At 48.5% G+C, this 26,791-nt stretch overlaps 1 protein-coding gene across 2 annotated transcripts in view; it reads right to left on the bottom strand.

Moving 5' to 3' along the window:
* The window catches only part of Grid1 (glutamate ionotropic receptor delta type subunit 1), a 719,786-nt gene that overhangs the window by 688,672 nt on the left and 4,323 nt on the right, over positions 1–26,791 (bottom strand). The gene's annotated exons all lie outside the window — the stretch shown is intronic.

Genomic DNA, 26,791 nt, shown 5'->3' with positions numbered 1-26,791 from the left:
AAAAAAAAAAAAAAAAAAAAAATCCACACATATATGTTGCAGCTTGGTGCTACTTACTGTTGCTTTTAGTGAAATAGAGGCAGGGCAGACTAAACCAGTTCTGAGAGGGTCAAGGGTCTCACTGTGTCACCTGGTTATATACCTGTAATCTTTGTCCAAAGGACCACAAAGTAGGAGACTGCGTTGAACTGCTCCCCCATCCCTGGACCACAGCATCTTAAGGAATTCACACAAACAACCAAGAAGCAGACTAAAGGCACAGAAGGTGGGCAGCCCAGGAGGAGGGCAGCACTCACAGGCCATCAGCTAAGCCACAGGCAGCTCACACACTGCTCTCTTCAAAGCTCCACCACCGGGTAATGGGGAGAGTACCATGGCTAACTGTGTATGTGGTGAACTATTTGGCTAAATAAATCAAACACGATAATACTTTTTATTAACAATTAAGATCTGCTAAGATGGCATACATTGTGTAGGTAGGGGGAAAAAACTCATAGTAATTGGAGAATTGCACATTAGAATAACAATGAAGCACCTACCGCCTATCAGATTGACAAAAAATTAAAAGGCTGATAATATCAAGTGTTGGCAAGAACTCGACAAAGTGGGTGCTCCTCTTACATGGGTGGGTGGGAGTGCAAATTGATGCAGATTTCTGGAGGGCAAGTTGGCAGAAGCTATTGAAAACCCTCAATGCGCATGCCACTCGCCAAGCAATTCCACTCTTGAAACCTACCTAGATAAATACTCCCGGGCATGGCTAAGACTTTCATCACAATATGGTCTGCAGCTGTGACAAATCAGAGAGAATTTAAATATCTATTAAGAGAGTCTGTTAAGTGTCTGTTATCGGAGAAACATGTGGTAAGATTCTGTTTACAGTGGTATGGGTTCAAAGGACAGCGCAGGAGCTCCGGAAATCAGCATGGTCTGCGTGGTCGATACTACTCATGCACTAGAAACATACAACTGCAAAGCAAAACTACTCCACTCTGTGTGCCGATAAATAGAACTACACAGGGAATGTTCTAAAAGAATAAACCTGATCATGTAATTCCTTTGGAGGAAGGAAATGGAACATTTATTCCCTTTAATTATTTCTTAAGTCTTTTTAAATCTTAGATGTGAATTGGTGGATTATTTGTGACATTTCAAGAAGTAAGAGTGTTAAAGGTTGAAGGTAGGAGACAAAAAACTTAGTGAGCTGTCGGTATGTGTTCAACACATGAGGCAGTATGTAAGGAGCTGGAGATGCAGGCATTGTCTGCTCAGCAGGAGCCCTGCTTTCCAGGTCCTTGAAGGCCTGCTGGTCCTTTGCCAAGTATTCCTACCTCTCCAGAAATGCCCACTCACCATCTTAACTTCAGGCAAACCCAGACATGTTTTTGTGTAGATGATCAATGCCCAGGAAAGACTCCCTGGGTTCTTTCCACATTCTGGGTGTTGGGTTGGAGGTCAAGAGGGGACCCAGAACTCTTTATGCTTCTCAAGATCCCAACCCCAACTATGACATGCTCACATGTCAACTATGACATGATACTCACAGTTCCTGTCAGCACAAGACATTATGCTCTTATGTTCCTCACCACTAGCAGCCATCCCTCCCTCCTGCTCCCCCTCTCCATATGTAAAGAAAATAACCACAGGATAACCGACTATCTAAGACTGGTCTGGGGACATGCTACCCACAGCTGTGTGAGTGTGTGTGAGCACACACCCCCACACCCCAGATTCCTAGGACTATGCATAGACAAAACCAGAACATCAAAGAGATGGGGAAATAGAATGTTCAGCCAGTTCCTAATAGTGCCCTTCTCTCAGCTGGGGAGAAACCCACCATCCCTCCTAAAACATCTAATGTGAAATGACAATATGACTACCCTGCCAGTCACCAATGTGCCTGCTGCCCACCTCAGATTCCTCTTAGTTCCCAAGGTCCCAGTTGTAATCCTGCTATGTTCTAAGCACCTCAATTGTGCCAAGATTTCAGGCACCTTCCTCCTCCCTCCCCCTATTAGAAAAGTGAACATGATTTCATGGTTGCAAATAGCCATGGGCCACTAATTAGCCAAGAATCCATGGTGCATGTGGCTAGAGAACAAGTATCCCTGCCTCTTCTCCCCTGTGATAGTCCACCCCATGGTCCAACTTGATCCATATCTCCCTAATCTTCTCTGGCTCCCTATCTCGGGGATAGCCCACTCTGGTATTAGCCCTGGCCACCTGACCCTCACTGGTCTCACCTCATGCCCCTACCTCATTGTTACATAGCCTACCTCACTCCCCACCCCCATCCATCCCATGGGTCTGGGTAGCCGCCTACCATTAGGATGATCTCCCAGAAACACGACCTCATCCTAGAGCCCCACACTTACTCGCTCCCTTCCACACATATCCACTCTCCTGTCACCATTATCTCAACCCCTGCTGGCAAGGAGGGTCTGGCTCCTGCCCCTGGGAGATTCAGCTTCCAAGATCTACAACCTAGTATGCCAGATCTCAACTCCAGAAAATGCCGAGGCTGTCCCTGCACACCCCTGCAGAAGTTCCTAAATGCTGCTTTAAACTGCCACCTCTACCTTCCATTCTACATCTTAAAGGTAACTCCTATTCACGACCTCTAGGAAACCTGACCTCACTGGAGAGCAACATCTTTCCCATTATCAAAGCTACTTACTTCAAATTTCACATATAGCCAAGGAATCAGGATTATGTGTTTCCACATCTACCAGCCTCCCTCTAGACTTTGAGCCTTTCAAGGAAAGGAAGGCGGCTGGAGACAGTCTGGAATCCCCTGCACTGTGCTCCTAAATGTCTGTTGAAAGCACAAATTGATGGAGATCTGAATAAACCCTTCCCAGAGCAGCCAGACACAGACTTGCCACCTCCTTCTTCCCCCTCCCTGCCTTTCACGATCCTCCTGTGCTCCTATGCTGGAAAGACCCTTCATCCAGGCATGGCTCAAAGGGAATCCATCCCCCATGCTGGGCTCCCCCCAGGTCCCTTACAGCCCCTTGCCCATCCATCTGCCCGAATAATGAAGAGAGCAACCTGTGCCCCTTTCCAGGAAGAATGTCTGCCATTACCTCACACGGTTCTGAAGAGCACAGTGCCTGCTCACATGTCAATTAAAATTATAATTAGGTGGGGAGAGCATATAATTAAAATAACACGTTCCATCTCCCTCATTTACCGTTGCTGCTGGCTGTCAGGATGAAGTGAACCAAATCCCAAAATCCCAACAGTGGGGGGAGGGGCAGAGATTACCCATATATTTTATACACCAACCATCCCTTCCAGCATCTCCTTGATGCACAGAGCCCTGGCCAATAGGACTTAAAGGGTTCCTATCATTTGCTCCACTGTAACTAACATACTCTGCCTCGTTATAGCTCATACCACCAGTCAGATATTTTAAGACTTCCACAGAGTATTATCTATCGAAATTGCCTTTCTCCTGCCATCTGTGTGAGAACTCCTAGCTAGCCTTCAAAACCCAGGGACTCAGGGGATAAAGACATAGTCCTTACTTCAAGGCTACACAATTCAGAACAGGATATCTCCTATGTTCCAGAGGGGGGAATGGAGGCTCGCTGACCCAAAGAGAGAGGGTGGGGATGTGGCTGAACCTGCTGAGCCAGCCAGGGTTGTCTCTCACTGTTCTTGTGGCTGTAGGACCACCTTTCTTAGAGCAGACTTACTAATCACTGACATCTTCTGTTTTGGCAGATCAATCAGGGAACTGAGGCAGGGCTTAGATAGAACCTTTTACTCCCAAATGTAACCAAGCAGAAACCTACCAACCACAAGACACACAGCATCCCACACCAACTGCTGCAGTGTGTATGAAACCCCATTTTGGCAGAACGTGAAAGCAATCCCTCCCTACCTCTTAAAACTAAGCTCTGACTTCTGCTGCTGTAACCGTTAAACCTGCGTGTCGGCCACGGTCAGCTCCACTGGGCTGATGTGCCAGCTGCCAGGACCCTCTTATTCCCATGTCTCCTTCAGAATGCCAAACCAGGGGGGATGGCAGGGTTATTGAGGACTGTCTCTAGGTACAGGCCCTCTGAAGAAAATTTGACACATGCTTGCAGAGGCTCACAGGCCGGAGAAAATTCCACATCTGACCGAGTCCACAGACACCAAGGAGCTTCTTCACTGCTGGCCTTCTCATACATAAATACTGATGTTTACGGTGATGTCTCCAAGAATCTCCAGCTGGGTCATAGATAACTTGCCACAGAGCCATCTCCAACACAGTGAAAAAGTAGTTGTGCTGAGCCCAATCTGGGACATGTTGTTGACTCATTTAAGTCCTTGCTCAGCTTCCTTAGAAGTGGCGATTGGTATCCTCCCGTAGAGAAGATGCAACAGGTGCCGAAGGGTGTCTTTCCACACACTCTTGTGCCCCGAGAGCAACTGCCACTCAGCAGACACCTTGGCTAGTGGTGGAAAGCTCGTGAAGAGATGTCAAGCTAATAAACAGCCAGGCAGAAGAGCAGGGATACACTGTGGGGCTCGGACCCAAGATGCCTTATGCTTCCCCCACCACTCTACCCCAGCCACAAAGGTGATGAGAGGGTCCCTCTGCATCCCACTACCATCCTCAGGGAGTATGAAGGCATATGGACTCCATAGCTGGGCCTAACTCAGAGCAAGCTCTTGAGGGGCCTCTCACCAGGGAGGGTAGTTTCCTAGAACATCTCCATCCACGAACTGAAGAAGTTTGGGGTCCCACACCATTGTACATGCTGATGACCAAGGGTGGAGGCAGGAGGCTTGCAGCAACCATCCTACCTTTCCAAACATGTTCATCCTAGACAGCCCAGGCTGCCCTCCTAGGGATTTGGTCACTGGATTTATTCCAGCACTGTAGATAAGGAAGCACCTTTGCTGTCTTTTTTTAAAAGTTTTAAAAATTTACTGTTAGTGTACTGGGGGTGGGTCATATGCCATAACACACATATGGAGGTGGAAAAAATATGGAAACAAATATCGAAGCCAGACATTGTGGAGTTGGATCTCTCCCTCAACCTTGATGTGAGATCCAGGAATCAAACTCAGGTCTTCAGAACTGCATCAAGAGGTGGTAAGTGCCACCATGACCATTTCAACAGCCCATTTCACTCTTCTTACAATAGAATATGCAGTACACACGGCTACTCATGGGCAAGGGCCCACATGATGTCAGACATCCTGATCTCCTCCACTAGAATCCTTTCCTTGGTCTTGGCCCCAGGCCAACCACATTTTTAGACAATGCCAAGAGGTTGTTGATAGAGTAACACAATGTAACATCCAGGGCCTAGGAACATAGGTGTCCCTACAGTGGGAACATAAAATGTGACCACAGAATGCTGCAGTCCACAGGGCTAAAGAAGAAACCCAATATGGGGTCATAAACTGGCCTCAAACCTCCCTGTGCCCTCAGGTCTCCTAGGTACCTTGAACCCTGCAATGCCCCGCCCGGCTGGCTCTGGGGCTGGCTTCCCTAACTCGTACTAAAGCACAATAATTACGTGACAAACCTCATTTGCCAGGAGGCAATCCGCAGTCATAACCAGGCCAGGCTCCATGGGAACATGACTATAAATTGTTTCTGACAGTCATGTTATTTCATGAGAGCATCACCCACTCATCCATACACATCTCTAGAAAGATCCTGACACACAACCCTGCTGACTGCCTGGCCCACTCTCTAGCTGACCAACTGATCTACTAACAAGCTAAGCAACCTCAAGCCAGCCCCTAAATTACAATCTGTCCTCCACAGCAGATGCCTGCACAGAGAGGACAGGAGTCCCTCCAAGCTGAGCATCAATGGCACAGGATAACAGCTGCCTGCAGGTGCAGACACGCTCACTCAACCTACAGGGCCAGAACCAGCGTGCCAGCACGATTCTGTGGCTAGACATCTCCTTGGACATTGTCCTGTAAAATTAGGCAGTTCCCAAATATCCTGGGCCCACTGATTACCACAGAGCCCCACATTTAAAACTCCTCTGAGATAAAAAGGTGACAAAAGATGTCCTGGAAAAAAAAAGACAAAAAGACAACCTAGGAGAACCCCCAGAGAGTCCTTGAACACAGCACAGGGAGGCTAAGACAGGTGTGGGGAAGCCAGCACAGCCCTGGGGGCCATCTGCTCATCACTTCATCTGCTAACATCCTTTCTCCTCCCTCTGGGAAACTGTCTTCCAGTTCCAACTGAAACAGAGGCACACAGTCCAGGTGGCTCAATGAAAAGTTCCACCCCCATCTTGAATAGGAACATGGTCCCAGGTGGACCAATCAGGATACCCTGGCCTTAATAGTGCTAATAGGTGCATAAATAGATACATGACCCACGTTGAGCCAATGACAGTCTCCCAGCGATTAATCCCTTGGAGTACCTACAGAACATGTTATCTCTCCTTGGTTATTTTCGCTAAGCAAAAGGAACGAACAATCCATGAAGGGAATCTGGAAGAAATTGAAGTCACACAGAGCCTTAAAAATATACTCTAGTGCCAGACCTAGGACCTTTCCTCTTTTGTCAAAGGTCAGGGTATGCTGGATCTTGTCCCACATACTTAAAGAGCCACGGCTAGTGTTCTCTAATAAAGCTTTGTCCCAGGCATATACCACTGGTAACGGGGCAGCATCAGAGCATCATGATTATGTTCATCTCAAGCCCCACAAGGTGTTTCCTTGTTCTCCTTGACCAGGCCTGTCTCACCCTCCAAGTAAGCATAAAGGGTACCCTGTTGGGAAGGACCACACAGCTAATTCCTTTACTTTTTTTGTCCAGTGTAGCCTTCCTCCCCCTCTTCTCTACTGTATCATCAGTTCCTGAAACGCTGGGGCCAGGTATGAGCTACCATGGCACGCTCCAGTGTCTGATAAATGGTACATGCTGATGGATGTGCTGCATCCTGAGGAAGCACCTCCTGGCATAGCAGATCCTGCATCCACTAAGCTCGTGTAAGTAGTCTGGCCATGAGTCCTCTCCATCTCCTTAATGAGGAAAGTGAAGCCTGAGGCTTTTGGCAGATAATTCAAAGTCAAAGCTGACATGTGTGGGCTGGACAGGTGGCTCAGTGGTTAAGAGCACGTGTTGTTCTTGCAGAAGACCAGATTCAGTTCTCAGCACCCACGCGGTGGTTCACAACCACCTGTAACCCCAGATCCTCCTTTGGACCTCCAAAGGTAGCAACAAGCATGCATGTAGTACATACACATAGATGCAGGCAAGGAAAAAATGCAAAAAACAAAAACAAAAAACAAAAAAAAAACAAAAACATAAAACAAAAAAAGCACACACACAAGTAAAATAAACGATTTTTTTTTATTAGCAGTGTAGTGGTGGTATACACCTTTAATCCCAGTGGTCAGGAGGCAGAGGCAGGAATATCTCTTGAGTTCAAGGCCAGCCTGGTCTACAGAATGAGTTCCAGAACAACCAAGGCTACACAGAGAAACCCTGTCTTGCCCCTCCCCCCCCCAAAAAAGCTAATATGTGGCAATACCAGAGCTCAGTTGCTTCAAACAGTTGCCTCTCACCTCCTAACTCCAGGAGACAAGGAAACAAGACCCTGTCATATCCTGTACACCCTCACCCGACCGTGTGCCTGGTCCCTGTCATACCCTGCACACCTTCACTCAACTGTGTGCCTGGTCCCTGTCATACCCTGCCCACCCTCACCCAACCGTGTGCCTGGTCCCTGTCATACCCTGCACACCTTCACCCAACTGTGTGCCTGGTCCCTGTCACACCCTGCACACCTTCACTCAACTGTGTGCCTGGTCCCTGTCACACCCTGCACACCTTCACCCGACCGTGTGCCTGGTCCCTGTCATACCCTGCACATCCTCCCCCGACCGTGTGCCTGGTCCAGACTTATCATCACTGAGTATTTCAGAAGTGAACAAATACCTCTGCGGACCATTTCCTAGGTGCCTTTGTGAAGTCTCGAATTCCAGAGAGGAGTCTCTGGAGAAGCTTGGTGAGGTGAAGGCCAGAAAGAAGCAGCAGTGATTTAGAGAAAGCCATGAGACTTGCAGAGACTAGGCCAGAAGAGATCAGAGGCTCGCTGGGGAGTGGTGAGGTAGACCCGTGCCTGCCCTTGGGGACCGGATTCAGTGATTACTGCACAGTTTCAGACACGCTAATTAACTTGTTGCTCCCAGGGGCGGGCGTCTCTCCTGCTGCACTGGTGGCAGAGACCTCACAGAACTACTCATAGGGTGCACACCAGGGAAGAAAGGCAGAGCTTTACCTCCTCCTAGGCAGGATGGCTGCCTTGAGAGCCCTAGTGGGCAGTATGGAGGCCAGCTACACCCTGCTGAGGAACCCACAAGAACGGAAGAGAGTAAGTGGAGGCAGAGACCAGGAGGCAACACTGGAAGGAAGGTGACCTCAGGAAAATGTGAACTTAGGTAGGATTTCCCAAGATGCACCAGGGGCCTTCCAAAGGGTTACAGGACAACACCCTCTGCCTGGGTCTGGCAATCAGCCCAGATTCTCAATCCCCCATGCAACTCACATTGACTGAGCTCCTGCTGTGTTCCCAGTGCAGTGCTGGAGAAAAAAGACCCCCACAAAGACAATCTCTAGCCTCCTAAAGCATCCCGAGGATGGGTACACACATCCAAGCAGTACAAGGACAGTGATGTTGATGGAGTGGCCATAAATAAGGTAAAATTCAAAATGGAGGCTGAGGAAGGCCTGAGCCTTCCTGAGGAAGGAAGTGTGCCCAGAGCAAGAGGAGAGTGAGCCACACAGGCAGGAGAAAGGGACACCCAGGAGCCTCTCAGGACTCCAAGGGAGGGAAGAACAGGACAAAAACTAAACTTCAGGACAAGTGAGAACGGAAGCAGGATATGCAGAAAGCACTCAACCCTGATCTGACCAAACCAAGAAGCCCCAAAGGAGGGCAAAGACGTCTGCTAAGGGCTGGAGAGATGGACGCAAGGACAGAGGCAGGAGAGCCCAAACTTAGAGAAGCTGATGTACACACCGAGGACTGTTACAAGAGTGGAAGTCTAGTGTGTCCTTGCCACAAATGCACCCACATTCACCCTGTCCCTGGGATGCGTCTATGGTCCAAGTGGCAGGGAAGAAGGAAGGAGCTAGCCCCCTGCTGGAAGGCTTCTAGGCAGAGCAACTGGAGTAAAAACCTAAGGCGTCGGTCCAGCACGGTCAACCCCGGAGGGAAGAGCAGAAGTGGAAGAACAGAAATCAGTACTCTGCCTCCCAGGGCCCCACCCAACTCCATCCTGCTAGCCTAGAACCAGAGATAGCCTCTCCCCCCGCCCCGCCCCAATGACTCTGTTTTCCCTGCCCAGCATCAGCAGACAATTCCAAGGTCACCATTCCAACCCTGACTCACAAAGGATAGACAGGCCTCAGGTTCAGCAAGTCCCAGGGAGCGCACATATACACGCCCACATGCACATGTACATGCACACATACATATACACACATGTGCACACACATGCCTACACACATGCACCCATACATATGTGCACACACACACACACACACACACTCCCACCTTAATTCCTAAGGGGCACACACTTCCTGGCACGTGCTATTTCCCTATCCCTATTGCTGTCCCTCCTTGCCCCTGGCAAAGCCCTACTCGTCCTCTAGGCCTCAGTCCCTGCTCTAGGGAATGTCCTGGCCACCTAGGCTCATCCTTCCAATATAATCCCCTTACACACAAGAGGGGGACTCTGGCAACAGAAAAATCCTTCTGCCAGCACTGAAGCCAACTGCCACAGGCATGATAATGGATGCCCCAGGCCTTCTGCTGTCCACTAAACAAGACAATGATGACAGAGAAGACCTACCCCATGCCCACAGTGCCCTCCACAAACAAAGCAGCAATTATGGTCCCAACACATGTCCATCCCACAGCCTGAGCATCAGCCCCTCTCAGCTTCTTCCTCACCAGCTGGAAATGCCAGACAGACACATGGTAAGAAACCATGTGTGGTGAAACCACACTCACATTCTGCAATCTGTGGTCCCTCATGGCAGGCTCAGCAACTGTGGAGATGTTGGCCGGCAATGGGTGTCAGGTGGAGGCAGGCCCAACCCCCACTCCCCATCCCTAATCTGCCCATGCAGTCACCTTAGCTTTGAGCTGGGGGCCTACACATCTCTGAGCTGCATTCTTCTTTTCAAGGAGCCTCTGTTTAGAGAACTAGGTCCCAAGGTCTGCTACAGAGAGGCTTGGCCAAGGAGCCCACATCACAATCCAACTTTAGAATACTAACTTTGGTTCTATCAAGGGGTGAGAGAAGGCCTTGTCACAGGGGTCAATATGATCTCAATCTTGTCCACGCCTGCCTATTTCTGAGACCCTGAGAAATTATGTTCTTTTCCCCATAGCACTAGCAAAACGCCTTAGCCAACAAGGGCTCTAAGCCAAAAAGAGGTACAAGAAATGAGTACTGGAGAAGGGGAAGACTGATCAGTCCCCACATTGGACAGCAGATCTTCTACAATGCCACAGTCAGCATAAGAAACCAGATCAAATAAGCAACTCTCCAAGACCACAGATCACTAACATTGGTCATCAGCATGTGCTGCCTCAGCCCAAAGCCACAGGAACCAAGGAAAGAGACAAGTGAAAATGGAGGTTGGTACCCATCCTCCTCATCAACACCATACATAAACACCCACACACATACACACACATACACACATATACACACATACACACACATACATACACACACATACACACACATACACACACATTCATACACATACATATACACACATACACACATATACACACATACACATACATACATATACACACATACACACATACACACACATACACACACATACATACACACACATACATACACACATACACACACATACACACACACATACATACACACACATACACACACATACACACATACACACACATACATACACATACACACACACATACATAAACACACATACACACATATACACACATACACACACATACATAAACACACGCACACATACACACACATACACACATATACACACATACACACACATACATACACACACATACACACACACATACACACACATACATACACACACATACACACACACACATACACACACATACACACATATACACACATACACACACATACACACATATACACACATACACACATATACACACATACACACACACATACACACACATACACACATACACACTCAGAGTCCTTACCCAACAGCCACTAAGACACAAGGAGCTTTTTCTGTTGACTCAGTTGGCCTCACTAAACAGCCCCCACCCAGAGGCGAAGACTGCAACCCTCAGGATGGTCTATGGTGCAGCAGGCAGGAAAAGTCAAGGTGTGGGTCTGATCCTCAGCCAGAGTAAGCCAGCCTCTGAGGACAGATGGGGAGGGCAGACCTGAGAGAACCTCCAGGAAGCCTTGTGGAGCCCATGCAGCTTCCCTACCCAGTGGTATCCTGGTGGGGTAGTAATGCAACCCTCTGCATTTTACTAGTGGACATGGGCAGTGGAGTCCCACGCATCCCAGCCAGCAGCCAATTCTGTAGGCACTGGCAACTAAGAAGTCTTATCTTTGAGCCATGTGTGTGTTTGCTTCTCTATAAAGTATAACGCGTGAGTCCTTTAAGAATAAAGTCTATGGCCTTCCCAGAGTTATCAGGTTCAGGGCAAAGGCCACTGTGGGGACTCAGAAAATGGATAGATGGGCAGATGGATAGATGGATGGGTGGGTGGACAAATTACCTTCCTTGTTTTTGCTGCTGCTGGTTGGTTGGTTTTGGTTGGTTCTGGTTGGGTTTGGGTTTGGGTTTTTGTTGTTTCTTTCTTTCTTTTGGTATTTTGAGATAGGGTCTTACTATGCTGCTGACCTGGAACTCACTATGTACATTAGGATGGCTTCAAACTTGCAACAACTCTGCCACTGCCTCCTGCCACCATCCGCTACACTTCCTCGTCCTCTTTCGCCCATTTTTAATGTGTGTGGGAGTGGGGGTGGAGTGTGTGTGAGTGTGTATGCAGATGTGCACACATGTGTGTGGGCTCGTATGAGGGTGCATGTGTACATGGGTACACACGCACGTAGAGGCCAGAGGTTGATGTCAGGAATCATCCTCAGTCACTTCTCTACCTTATGCACCAAGGTAAGGCTTCTTAGTCAAACAGCTAGTTGTGCTAGCCAGCTTGCTCTGGGTACCTGTCTCTGAAACCTGAGGCTGGAATTACAGACAGCTATCACACCCACTGGCATTACATGGATTCTATGGATCCAAACTCTGGTCCTTATGTGTGTTCAGCAGTGCTTAGCTAGCTCCCCAGCCCCAGAACTTCCCTCTAGCATTATCACTGCAGGATCAACAAAGGACACCACATGTGTCCATGTAGCCATGTGGATGCACCAGTACCAGACATCACCAAGGCATTCCAAAGCAAGCTCTAAAGAGGAACTGCTCCGCAAAGTCCAGGTCCTCAAGCTAAAGTTTCTTCAGACATTTCTGCCTTCTTTGAACATAACTGAACCTCCCAATACTTAGCTTAAACTGTGTCTCATCTTCTGGATTTCTATATATAAAATAAATCATCTACCAAAAAAAATCTGTATCTACAGTATATAGAACAAAGGAAGATTTCAAAGCCCATTAACTCACAGAGATGGTATGTTACTAGGAGAATATGGGCTGTATAATTAAAACAATTTAAATCCGATTACAAAGAGATAGTAGGCTTTACTGCCTGCCACCATCTCACTAATGAAAAGAAAACCAATATCTTGCAGGTTTTTAAGTTTCTATAAGCTTATGCATTAGAATATGCTTATACCACTGTTCCATGTTGCTGACAAGATAAGAGACCATCCTTGAAGTAGGTCTTTACAGAGATCTACTAGGGGTGCCTGGTGGCCATGGTTCTTAAATTAAAGGCCACATGACCCCAATGTGAGAGTAACCTCTGAAAAATCCCAGTCTCAGAGCTTCTGATCCCAGATCCCACATCCTCTACTAAGCTGCAGAGCTCTGTCTGCTGAGGGAGAACTGGCAAGGCCAAATGACAGCTGATGGCCCAGACAGGGACAGGGATCCTAACATGTAGAGCAAAAATGTGCATTTCAGTCTGAAATGGGGCACATCTGCAGCTGTGATGCAGGGGAACAGTGACAACCTCATTAGCCACACAACTACAGGGAGCCAGGGAAAGATGCCATGTGATCATTCCTACCCTCTGCATCCTGCCGCTTCAGCATGAATAGCAGCTACTGACTGGCTGGTCCTACCTACTGTCAGCAACAGCCAGGAAGCTCTTCACACAAGAGCTGGGCCAGCCAGACCTGTTCCATCGGGTTCTCCAGGTGAAGACTGGATCCTGACCCTTGTCTGATTCCCTGAAGCTGAGGCATGAGCCTGCTGAGTCCACACACGTTTGGCACAGTATCTGGTACAGGCCCAACCCCTCAGAGACATGTAGATAGGGAATAAATGGCCATATATTATGTGCAGGCAGTAGATATTCCCTCCCTCTCAAAACCATTCTTAAAAGTAGACATGGAGATTCCACTTCACAGACTTTTAGACTGAGCCTCAAAACATAAGGGAACATGCAATGAATCATATAGCCGCAAGAAGCAGAAGAGGGATTCTGCCTGCTGTCAAAGGCCACCCATGAGCTTCATAACACCCCACCTTCCCCCACCCACCAAACCAAGTCTAGGGAAGGATCGCATGTGAGCAAGTGCCAGCTGCTGCCTCAGGGGTGCCAAGTCCAGCAATGCCATCTGATGCCAAGGGAAATGAAGCAGAGACCCTCCTAAAACAGCCTCTTTTAGATTCAGTACCATGTGCAAGATATGATTTCCACACCCTGAGAAGCCCCTGTTCTGATGATTGAAGTCCTACATTAGATCTTTCTCATCAGCCTGGCAGATTTCAGGTCTGGGAACTTTTGTGGCCCACAGAGATCCATCTGGCCCACTCTGATCTGCTGCTATGGTACTGAGCTGCATATAAGTGGGTCCAGTGACACCTCACCTCTGTCCACCGAGGGCTCCAGTCACACTGCTGAGGGGGGGATCTCAAGCTACTGGCCAGCACCAAGTGCATTAGAGAGTACCTCCTTTCTTCACCCAGATGGATAATCCAAGCGGCACCATACATGGCTCCCTGAAGGGCCCCTTTGGCAAAGGACCCAGGTGTCTGTGACAGTGATCAGCTCAACCCATGCCTGACTTTCTCTCATGCCCAGATCACACTACCTTTTCCATAGAGTATGTGCCCCAGACCACCATTGGTGCATCCAAGCCTTTATCTCTTGCACTGGTCTGAGTGAAGAAAGGCCCCAGGCTGTGACATCAGACACAATGCAGATTCCCTTGTCAGAAGCCAATACCATCTCCACAGAATGCATAGAACAGAGACTTTGAGTACAGCCCAATAGGACAGAGCAGGAGGGTGATCCTAAGGTAAATAGAGACAGGGTTGGAGCTACCCCACCTACTACCTGGACTTGGGTAATTTTGTAGCCCTAGTCCAGTTCACAAAGCAGGGTAGCCAGGCAGCATTCCAAGAACAGCCTGGAAGCTTGCTCCTCTTCCCTCCCCATGGAGGACAAGGAAGCTGTAGGCATGGGAAATGGGAGATAGCCATCAGGGTGGGCGTGGGTCCTGCAGGTCCTGGTACTAGAGATCTAACTCAGGGCATCAGACATGCTAAGCATTCTACTACTGAGCCGAATCTCCAGTCCTCCTTACTTTTTGAAACAGAGTCTCACTAAGTTGCCCAGCTGACCTCAAACTTGGCAGTCCTCACACCTCAGCTTCCTGAGTAGCTGGGGTTCCTGGCCTGCTAGCCTCCTTCTCTCATGACATGTCACTCTCTTGGCTGGCTTTGCTGCCCACACCACATCCTGCTCTGTATTTGCAGCTTACAGGGTACACAGCTAGGAGGACCTGGCTCTGGTCACTATTGAACATGCCATGTGTCTGAGAACAGCATCTGCAGACTGGAGGCTGCCCTCAGCCCTCTTACTTGCCAGAGGAGATCCCACTTCTTTCCAGTCCACGGCCACCTACTTTCTGTGCTAACTCGATCTGTTTAACTAGGCAAAGAAGGCATCCTCTGCCTTTTGGGTTCTGCAATAGTCCAGCATCTCAGGGTCCTCAGCAGCCCTCGGAAGTGTCCCCAGGATAAGCATTGTCCTCAGAATCAAAAGGACACACAGAGGCTAGCCCAGGGCAAGCCTAGTCTCTTGGGACTTCTCTTTATACCTTGGGATTTTCAGGGAGCTACTGGGACAAGTCCATTCAGGACAAGAGGACAGAGAAAAGAGTCACTCAGGTGAAGAGGCTGAGATCAGGACCAAAGGCAATGGTTGCAGGTGCAATATGAAGCAATATGAGGGGACAAGGACATGATGCCCAGATCCAGCGCCCTTGCCTGAAGATGGGCTTCATGACACAAGGCCGGTCCCAGCAGAAGAGAGTTCTTATAGGAACTCCCAGAGAACAGTGAGCATTCAGCTCATCTACCGCTAGAACTGGGGTTCAGAGAGGGTAGGTGAGCCCACCATTCAGGGCTCCTCAGGACTGAGATTCTTAGGTGCCCTTCACCTGCCTAGCTCTACGATTTCCTCCCTGTCCCTACTCCAACCCAACTGCTCAGCTGACTGTACCCACCAAATGCTCACCCTCACAATGCCTCCTGGCCCACAGGCTAGCACAATGTCTCTGCTCCAAAGACCCTCTTTATCTGTCCATCTCCGGCCTCCAGGATCTGTGTTTCCAAAACTGGCAGCCCTGCCCTACCCAAAAGAGGTTTCACAGCAGCATATCTGGGTCCCCCAGGGCCCACTGAGCAGGAAGGAACAGCCAGCTGTTTGTGCAATATAGTCCCATTGCTCCCTATCTGTTCCCTTTAACTTGACATGGCCTATGCCCAGTGCCCACAGTCAGAGAAATGTCATGCTACACATCCCTCAGGTGAGACCACTGTTGCTCCATGGGCCCACCAGCACCTCTTTCCTTGGGTACCACACCCAGTTCTGCTGTATCCCTCTTATGCTTAGCCCAGGGAATGGAGTGGTGCACAAGCCTGGCCAAGAAGAAGCGATTACACATCTCCAGCACTTGAACTGATTCAGGAGGAACTGATAGCCCCTCACCGTACAAACAGCAATCATAAGTCCCTGAGGAGGCTTATGGTAAATAATCTCCCATAATCCCCTTCCTGCCATGAGAAGAGACCAGGGCTGAGCTGAGTAGATATCCACCTACAGTGGCCAGGATGGTGCCTAGGAAGGAAGTCCATCCAGGGGATAGCAGGGGAAATGAATACCATCTAGGCTCTGGGGGGCTGGTGAGATGGCTCATCCAGTAAAAGCACTGACTGCTCTTCTGAAAGTCCAGAGTTCAAATCTCAGCAACCACATAGTGGCTCAGAACCATCTGTGATGAGATCAGATGCCCTCTTCTGGTGTGTCTGAAGACAGCTACAGTGTATGTACATATAATAATAAATAAATCTTAAAAAAAAAAAATACCATCTAGGCTCTGAATCTATCCATGCCTGCAGATCACAGTCTCTTCAGTTGCATGGCCTAATACACATGCTTCTTTGCCTAGCCAGTCTGAGGGCTCCTGACACCTGCAAAACAAGGACAACTAAGAGGGTGCTTTCAGACCCATGTCAGATTTCACAGATTAAAGGGAGAAGTATGGGAGGGTCTTGTTGTTCCAGAGAATACACACCTGGAACTTCCTCACAGCCCATGAGAAGACCACTCACTCCACCCAGCCCAGGACGCCATAGCCTACTTACCCTCTCCACAATCCTGATGGGTCCTCGGCAGCATGCCGCCAACTGGGATCCCTGGGAAGGGTGTTTCTGGGACAACAACCTCTATACTCAATCACTAGGTTCCTAGAATAGCTACAGGCATATTCGGTAAGCTCACCAGGTCACACAAACACACAAATGTGTGTGTACGGGCCCATGCGTATATGCAATTAGAGACATGGTCACCTAGCAAGCCAACAGACACTAGCTTGAGGTTGGGAAGAACCAATGCTCTGATGGGCAAGAGTAAAGTTGACCAAGATTGAAACTACTAATTGGACCCTAAAGTAGTCAGTGTATGGTTCACACTTAGAGATCAATAACCAGGGGCAAAGGCCCCATCTGGGGTGTCAAGTACATCTCCCTTCCTTATGAAAAGGTCTGAAAGCCTGAAAGTGAAACCCAACCACAGCCTCAGCCACAGCCACAGCCACAGCCACAGCCACAGCCAAAGCCACAGCCACAGCCACAGCCACAGCCACAAAAGGAATCATTCAGGCTTCATCAGTTTCAACAGAGTGTCCAAAAAAAGCAGGAGTCACCCACCCTCTACAGTGTCAGGAGGACAATAACCATGGCTGCTTCACGCCATGACAGGAACAGACCCTATCTCTGTGGCTAGTTCTTCATTTGGTTCTTTTTTTTTAAGATTTATTTATTATTATAATTAAGTAGCCTGTAGCTGTCTTCAGACACAGCACCAGAAAAGGGCATCAGATCTCATTACAGATGGTTGTGAGCCACCATATGGTTGCTGGGATTTGAACTCATGACCTTTGGAAGAGCAGTCGGTGCTCTTACCCGCTGAGCCATCTCTCCAGCCCCCTTCATTTGGTTCTTAGGGAAAGGTAGCACTATCCCCATTTCACAGGCAAAAAGCTGAGGCTCAGCAACTTCAGTCCCTTGACAAGGCACAGCAGGACCACTGTGTGCTAAAGGGGACACTGACAAATAAGTCCATCAGCAAAAGATACGCAGACAGTACCAGCCAGGCTCCAGGGCCTGAGCTAGAAAACATGCAAGGATCATAGGAAGAGTCTTTAGATGTTGAAAGGCTGTAATAAGGAGACAACCTCATCATAAACTTGGGTCAGAAATGGGCATCACCTCTCCCTGAGGGACACAGATCATCTATTGTGCACCAAACATCGTGTGTTTGGTTTTGGTTGTTATTTTGTTTTGGGTTTTTTGTTTGGTTTGGTTTGGTTTTGAGAGATTCAGGCACCAAGGCCCTGAAAACAGGAGAGATGGCTGTCACTGCTGTCACGAGACACCACAGACTGTGCGTCTTAAGCAGCACAAATGTTCCCTCACAACTCTACAGGCTTTAAGCCCAAGATCAAGGCATCAGCATAATGGCTTCTGAGAGGGCCCTTCTCCTGGCTGGTCGATAGCCACCTCTCACAGCAGCCTTACAAAAGAGAAAGAGAGACTCTTGACTCTGGTATCTCTTCTTACAAGAAACAATTGCGGCGAACCCAGTCCAGAGACCAGGCCCAGGGCTCAGAGCTCAGAGAGGTAACAGCACATAGCACTTTCCAGCTAGACAGAAGACAGAAGTGAGATCCCAAGGGTCACCCTCTACCACCACAGGAAGCTGAGAACAGGAGACTGCCCAGATGCTGAAAGTGAGGCCCAGAGAAGAAAGTGACCTTTATAAGACCAGGAAGCCAACTGGTCTGAGCTGATGGTTCAGACTTTGATTGCTGTGACAAACACTTGGCAAGCAAGCTGGGGGAGGAAGGATTTTCTTCAGTTCATTATTTCACAGGTTTCAGTCAATGGTCACTTGGCTCTGCTTCTCCTGGGGACACACATGGTAAGGCAGATCATGCTGGCAGGCTCTGTGTGTAAGAGCTAAGTGGCTCATGTCAAAGCAGGCAGGAAGCAGAGGAAGAAGCCTGGGGAAATTATGCCTTTCCAGGGCACACCCACAATGACCTATCTCCTCCAAGGAAGTCTCACCTCCTGCTTCTCACCACCTCCCACGAACATCACCACTGTGGCTCCATCCACGCTTAGAATCACAGCTCTTAGAAGTCAGTCACTTCCCAAAAGACCGTCCACTGACAACTGTCCACTGACCGTCCACGCATGAGTCTGGGAGGGTGCATTTCAGATACCGGTCACAACATTTAAGATTCAGACCCAGGCCTACCTCTGTCCACCAAACAAAGCAAGGCCTATAGCTGGTTCCTATGGGGCTGAGACAGCCAGGCCCACAGCAGTCACTCTGCACTCTGAACAAACATGGCTACCATAAGGTTAAAATACTATGCAGTTACTGGCAGAATACCCAGAACCCAGACCTGCACAGATGGCTCCAAACTGCCTCCAATCATGTTGTCTCAGCTGACCTCCTTCACTATTCTCCTGGGACACTCAGGAAGGCTGAGGTTCAACGTCAAGACACAGCCTCAGCCAACAGATATGGGGCAGAGACTGCAGCCCACAAAGACAGCACAGAGTAAGGCCTACAGCTGACTTGGGGACCCCTACAACAATTGCCCTTTCTCTACCCACCAGCTTCCCAGTGCCTGACCCCAAGCCTAGGCTCTTAGTGCATTTTCTGACCATCCTATGGCTGGTCTCTACATCAATACCCAACTGACAGTGGGAAAACTGAGATGAGTAACTAGAGTCACAGCTGATAGGACCCTCAGTCCACCTGAAGGAGCATGCCTGTCATCTCCCGAGCTACATCTATTCTTGGGTAGAGTAGAAGGGCCAGGCAGAGTGCAGCTGTGAACGGGTGCAGGGCAGGTGGTGTCACATCTGCAGGTGCTGGCTGCCTGGCTGGGCTCTGGCAAAGACAATGTGAAGGCAGCAACCTGGAAAGGCAGGACTAGCCAGGGTCAACAGCTGGAAGAGGACCCGAGGCCCAGCAGAGAGTCCTCCTGGGCCTCCCTCCCTGGGAGCCTGCCCCATCCGCTGCCCACAACCAGGTAGAAAGATGCCTATTCATCTCTCCTAGCCTCCAGCCTGGGCTTCAGGATGGGGAGAGCACTGGGTCTATCCTCGGCCTAGGAAATGGGAAACTGTTTAGACGCGGAAAGGAGAAACCCCAGAGAATGGGACACTGACAAGCTGTCAGAGAGGCTAGCACCCCAGAGAAAGGGCTGTCACCAACCAGCAGCAGGTTAATGTTAGCTGTCAACCTGTCAGAATCTAGACTCACTAGGGAGATGGGCCTCTAGGCATGGCTGGGAGGCCTTGATTTGATGGTGCTAATTGATGTGGGAAACTCCTCTTTCGTTGTGGGTGGGGATTGTGCTGTGTGTGTGGAGAGCTAGCAGAGCAGTAACAGGCATGTATTCTCTGCTCTCTTCTAATGGCACATGCCATGTGACCCGCTCCCTCAAGCTCCTGCCATGTGACTTCCCCACCAGGGTGAACTGTAAACTGTGAGCCAGAAAACCCTTTTCTTCCTCAAGTTGATTTTGTCAATATCACAACATGGAAAGAAGAGACCAACCAGAAGGCTGAGGCTGTAGGAAGTCTGGGCACAGGTATGTCCCTGCCAGTGTCACCACTGGTGGCCAAGCCTGGAGCAGGATTACTTTTGTTTTATTTTATTGTTATATACAACTCTGTAGTTATTGCATTCATATACATTGAGGGGTGTTTAAATATAGTTAATCACACAATGTATCACCCAAAAAATGTTCCTAATGAGAACACTTAATATCTATTCTTCCCCTTCCCCAAGAACATGATAGACCACCATTAACCACAGCCCTGCCCTGTACAGCAGATCTCTTACTCCTCTTATTCAACTGTAATTATGTCTCTTCGCACCAGCATCTCCCTGTCTCCTCCTACCACCCCAGCCTCTCACAGGCATGGCCCTGAGTAGAAAATCCAAAAGAGCTCTCACATCTACGCATTAGGTTAAATCGGGCTAGGAATGTTTTAGAAGTGGTGCAGACCCAACACTTCAACTTTTGAGCCAATACTATTTTCTAAAGAACTGGGTTAGCCAGCTTTGTTACTGTGACAAAATGCCTGACAGAAACCATTTATAAGGAGTAGGGGTTTAGTAGGACTAGCAGTTGGCCCTGTTATCTTCAGGGCTAGGGTGAGACAGGGCATCCTGATAGGAGCACAGGCGGGCCGGGCGAAGCTAACGGCTCACCTCCTGCCGGGAAGGAAGTGAAAGAGAGAGAGAGAAGAGAGGACCCAGTTTCCCTTTTGAGAGCACACTCTCAAGCACTGGCAGTCTCCCACTTGACCGCACTTCCTGCAGGTTCCACCAGGCCCCAAAAGCACTGGGTGCAGACCCTAAAAGGAAAGACAACAGCATTGAAGGATTAAGGGCTGGGCCTTGACCGGACAACCACAAGACTTGCAACAGTCTCTCTGCCCTGCCTGCTCTACGAGATGTGAGTAAGAGCACTCAGGGACAGTCACAAAGGCCTTCAAGAAAATCCTGGAGAAATAGCCCTGGTGTCATTGTGGGAGTTGGAGGATGCCCCACACACATGCAGACACAGCAGTTCAGAGACAGTGTGGCCTCCTACTACACACCAGGCATAAGACACTCTTGGGCTGGCTGTCAAGTAAGCCTAGCATGCCAATCTGGAGGGCAGAACAGAGGTTGAAACTTATGAGAGTCTAACCCCAAAGTATGAGATGAACAGGGCAGCCACACAGCCTATAACAATGAGAGAGGATATGGACTCACATGTATGCATTTAGACATGGGTGCTCACATTATACTGGCCCATATGTATGTGCACATGCACTGAAATGATCTCAGTAATCATTGGGGAAGAACCCTGAAGCCTGGGAGGAAAGCTGGAGGAAAGCCAGTGGGGAATCCAGAGAGGGGTTACACAGTTCCAGGTCCCCAGCCAGACTCTAGCAAGGAGCCCTGTGCACCTGCAGTCTTGGCACACGTCCTCAGAGTTGAAACATCACAGACAACACTATCTCGGGGCCAGGAAATGCATCTCCTTCTAGGCCCAGGGCACCAAAGCAAGACCACAGAAGACTTTAGGTAGACAGAGGAAGATAGGACAGGAAAGGAGGAGCCTTCCAGGGAAGACAAGGCAGCTGGGACCTGAGTAGCAGCCCAAACTTACAGTGTGGCTAGTCCAACAGAAGTTTCTTCTGTGTACTTCCTTGTGTGACAGCAGCCTCCAGGCCCAGAAAGCGAGTCGCTTGCCATTCCAGAACACAGGGGAGTATGTATGTAAAGGAACCCACCAGTTCCATAGGTGATACCTGCAGAAAAACCTCTACAGAATGAAAACCCAGCCATGTGTCCCAAACTGCTCTAGCCACTGGGATGGGACTGGAAACACAGCAGGAAGGCAGCAAGCAAGGCGGAAGCCTAATGAGATGGAAAGGAAGTGGAGGCCAGCAACACAGAGGCTGCACACTAGTGGCCCACAAAGTCATTCAGGTCCTAGTCCCCAGTACTGGGACTCTGCCAGCTATGTGACACAGGAGAAGATAGGCTATTGATAGAATTAAGTTTTCAAATCAGCTAACCTTAAAATAGGGATGTCACTCTTGATTATCCCCAGAAGGGAGAGGTGGGGTCAGATGGCACCACGTGAAAAGGACTTGGCTCACTGCTGCAAGTTTTGGAGAAGAATCATGGAGCCCAGAGCTGAGGAAGACGTGGCATTGGGGAAGCAGAAAAGGCAACAGTACGGTTCTGTCCCAGGGTAACCATAAGGTATCATCCATGCTAGCACCTGGGCCTTAGTCAAGTGAGTCCATAGCAGGCTCAGGATGTATCAGGCCCAGTGATTCCATAGCAGACAGTGGGTCCTAGAGACACCTTTTGGATGGCGTAGATGTCAAGCTCACTCAGAGCCCTGGCAATGTCTCCAGCATCTTGAAGAAGATGCCCTTGGGGTGCCAGATGCCAGATGTGGCCTCAGTGGAACCTGTGATTCTAAGTAGAATTGAGAGAGAGAGAAAGAGAGGGGGGGAGGGAGGGAGGGAGGGAGGGAGGGAGGGAAGGAGGAAGGGAGGGAGGGAGAGAGAGAGACAGAGAGAGAGAGAGAGAGAGAGAGAGAGAGAGAGAAAGAGAGAGAGAGAGAGAGCCTTCACCGGAACTCAATAACAGCGTGGCAAGTGACTGACAAGTGAGGATCAGGGTGCCCACAAGGAAGGTAAGGAGGGACTCTTATCAGACCTTCAGAGATGGCTACCTATGTGCTTCCTGTATTTTTTTTAAGTCATATTTCTTCCTTCTGCCAACAATAAGCTACACTTTTTAAGTTTTTGACTGTGGTGTTAAGCATTGGGCTCCTGCTACCATACATAGTAGGTGAATACTCTATGCCATCCCCATTCCTTACTTAGTCTCCCCCAAACATATTTCTTCTTTGAAACAACGTCTCATGTAGCCCAGGCTGGTATCACACTTGCTCTATGGCTGAGGATAAGCTTAAATTTCTGACCTTGCTCCTACCTCCCAAGTGTTCCCATTACAGGTATGCATCACTACACCTGGTTTGTGTGGTCTGAGGGTTGGACCCGGGCCTCTGAGCATTCCACACAAGCACTCTACTAACTGAGTACATCTCCATCCCCTTTTACCTGGCCTTCCTAAAATACTCTGGTGCTACTGGTAACTAAAGAATATTGCCTCACGTACTTTCCTTTCCCCTGCCTCTCCCTCAAGCCTATAGCCCGTCTTGACGTGACAGATACATCCAAAGCACAGCCAACGGCTCACATCTTTTACTCACAATAAAAGATAATTTTGTGAAAGGAGACTCACGTTCAGCCAGTTCTTTTATGGATTTACATAATCTTCAGCCTGAGCAGGCACTGAAAAACAGTGTGACTTTTTCAACACATTAGCATCTTTTCTTATACTTGTCTTGTAGAACGCAAGTTTTCGTACTTGTTAACGCAAACTTTACGAATCAAAGATGCAACATTTTAGAGCCTTAACTGTCCTCCTGTGCTACTGTTTATTCATTTTAGGCCCTCAGAAAATATATATTCTATATACTACACTAAAGGACAGTATTTGAATGGCATTTGTAAGACCAGCCTGGGGAAATCATAGGTATAAAAATTAGGACCAGAACATCCAAGGAGAGGATCTTGTTTTCTTCAGAAACACTTAAGAATGTATATTTCAGCACAAACAATGACTTTCTTGAATGAATGAATGGATGGATGGATGAATGAATGAATGAATGAATGGCCATGCATACCAGGAAACACATGCAGGCACTAGAAGTAATGTTTACAATTAGTTCATGGATGTTTCAGAAAAAGCCAGTTATATAGCACATGGAACCAGATGGGAGCCCTCTTCATTTATAAAACACAATGGAGAAAAGACTAGAAGGGAATAGTTCGGTAGAATTTGGGGGTGAAGTTGTTCTGCTTCTTGCTACTTTCTGTACCTTCCATGTTTTATGTAATAAGCATGCACTGGCCTCTTTCTTTCCTACATTTTTAAAAGTAACACATGTTCATTGTAGCCACGCATTCCTTTAATAGCTGGGGCTTGGGGGTAAAAACTAAAAATGAAAGGTCATTTAGGGTCCTCCCTCAAGGAATTCACTAGCTTAAGAAACTATGTGGCTGAAAATATCAACAGCCCTTAGAGATGCCGAGGAAAAAGTCATAGCTGGGTCAGGGAATAGGGAAGGAATTACTGTTTACTGAACACCAACCTCGGGCCTTATGCAGGCAATTTATACATGTCTCATCTCATTTAATCCTTCCAATAGTCCCAAGAGGCAACAACTACAATTATTACCTTTTAACAGATCTAGAAGCAGAAGCTCAGCACAGGGCCAAGGCTCCCCCAGATCACGCAATGAAGGAGGCAGGCTCTCTGCTAGATTTCTTTGGGCTCCAGCAGTCAGGCCCCCAGCCCTGGGTCATGGTGCTGCCTCTCTAACTACAACAAAGCATCATTCCAATCCCAGACCCTTGCTTGGGACACACTGGGCACTTGTCCTCCCTAAGGAAAGACTGAGTCCCAATACACCCTTGCTCTCTACCCCCCAAATAATGTCTTCTGCAAAAAATGTCCATGCTCCTGAGAAAGCTGGGATAGCCATCCACCTAGAGCCAGCTACTGGGCAGACAAGTACCCCATAGAACACAGCCAAGAAAGGGGATCCAGTGAGCTGAATACTTGCTCCACAAGCACAAGGCCAGGGGAGAGGAGACTGCTAAGCAATGCTCTGCTTTTCTCCGGGCCTCCAGGAATGGCTCCTCCCTTCCCTTCCAGGCATCAGGAGCTATGCAAAGTCAGGGAATGGATACCAAGGTGGATTTCAGCCCGTGCCACTCCCAAGGTTGAAAGTGCATGCCAGCTTTAACCAACACACACCAAATTAGCAAAAGACCCGGACCGGGGTTCTTTACCTAGAAACCGTCAGCCCTCAGTATCTAACCTGCTCATTCCAGATGTAGAAACACTCCCAGACCCTTCTGAGATTGTCCTCTTGCCATTCTTGAAGACTGAGACATTTTTCCAGTTACACAGAAAAAGAAACTAATAACCATTTTAAAAACAAACAAACAAACCAATGTCTAAACCAATAAAAGGCCTTGGCTGAAACCTTTATTGCCAAGAAAAAAAGTTGCACTAGGGGTTTGAAGGTCAAATGGCAAATAGCTATGCTTTGTCTGTTATTTAAATTGTTCCATTGGTTGGCAAGTTAAAGACCAGATATGAGAACCAACTGTGGTGTTGGAGTAAGGCTGGCCTCTAATGCTAGCATTCAGGAGGATGAAGTAAAAGAGGTGCCTGAGCTACAGAGCAAAACCCTGTCTCAAAAACACCCCCGCCCAAAGTTATACTTTACAACTAAAGTGTGGACCTGGAGCATCTCTTTTTTTTTTTTTTTTTTAAGGAAGCTTTGTCTGGGTCCCCAGAGTAACCATTTGTTATGTGAGCATACTGAGTGAGCAACAGTGCATTGTTTTCTTTTTTAAAGATTTATTTATCTTATGTATATGAGTACCCCATCTTCAGACAGACCAGAAGAAGGCATTGGATCCCATTATAGATGGTTGTGAGCCACCATGTGGTTGCTGGGATTTGAACTCAGGACCTCTGGAAGAGTAGCCAGTACTCTTAACTGCTGAGCCACCTCTTCAGCCCCATGGAGAGGTACATCTACAATATTAGGCACAAATCAGCTGGAGCTGTGTGACAGCTGCTCCTTTCAACAGAGATGACTTCTCCAGGAACCCAGCTGCACAGTTCATCCATGTATGCGTCCTCTGTCTGGTTATATCCCTGTGTAAGATTGTCATCTTCAGTCCTTGGAGTCCTTCTGGTAGAGATAGCTGTGCTTCATTCAGGGCCAAAATGAATGAGTAAAGGATGCCTTACACCATGGAGAGAGTCGCCAGAACCCACAACCTTAATAGATGTGTGCTAATTTGATATAGGCCACAGACAAAGGTCCCAAGGAGCCATGATGAGAACACACCCACAAAAAAGTAAGTCTGGGGTCAGAGGACATCTGGAGACAGATTATGGGATGTGGCCACATAAGAAGGACAGGCACTCTCTCATGACTCTACTTCAGAGGACATAAGACAACAGACGTCTGCCAACGCTGGAAGCAGCACTTCACAGTCTTTTATGTGTGTGTGAGTATTTTGCCTGAAGACTTAAGTACATCACATTTGCGCAGGTACCAGCAGAGGCCAGAAGAGGGTGTCATATACTTCTGGAACTGAAGTGACAGGCGGTTGTGAGATACTGTATGGGTGGTAGTAATCAAACCAGGGTCCTCTTCAAGAGTGTGAAGTGTTATTAACTACTGAGCCACCTCACCGGCCCCAGCAGTTCTCATAATAAAACAACACCAGCCTCACCCTACCCACCACCACCACCATTCAGCTCTTGAGACTGAAGATTTGGGCAATTAAGACATCCACTACCCATTGAGCTTTAGAGTTGCCCCTGCCTCACTGCAGTCCCCC

This window comes from Mastomys coucha, unplaced genomic scaffold, assembly GCF_008632895.1.
Source record: "Mastomys coucha isolate ucsf_1 unplaced genomic scaffold, UCSF_Mcou_1 pScaffold9, whole genome shotgun sequence".
Taxonomy (NCBI): Eukaryota; Metazoa; Chordata; class Mammalia; order Rodentia; family Muridae; genus Mastomys; species Mastomys coucha.
Note: the sequence above shows the minus strand (reverse complement) of the source record. Positions and strands in the feature narration are given on the sequence as shown.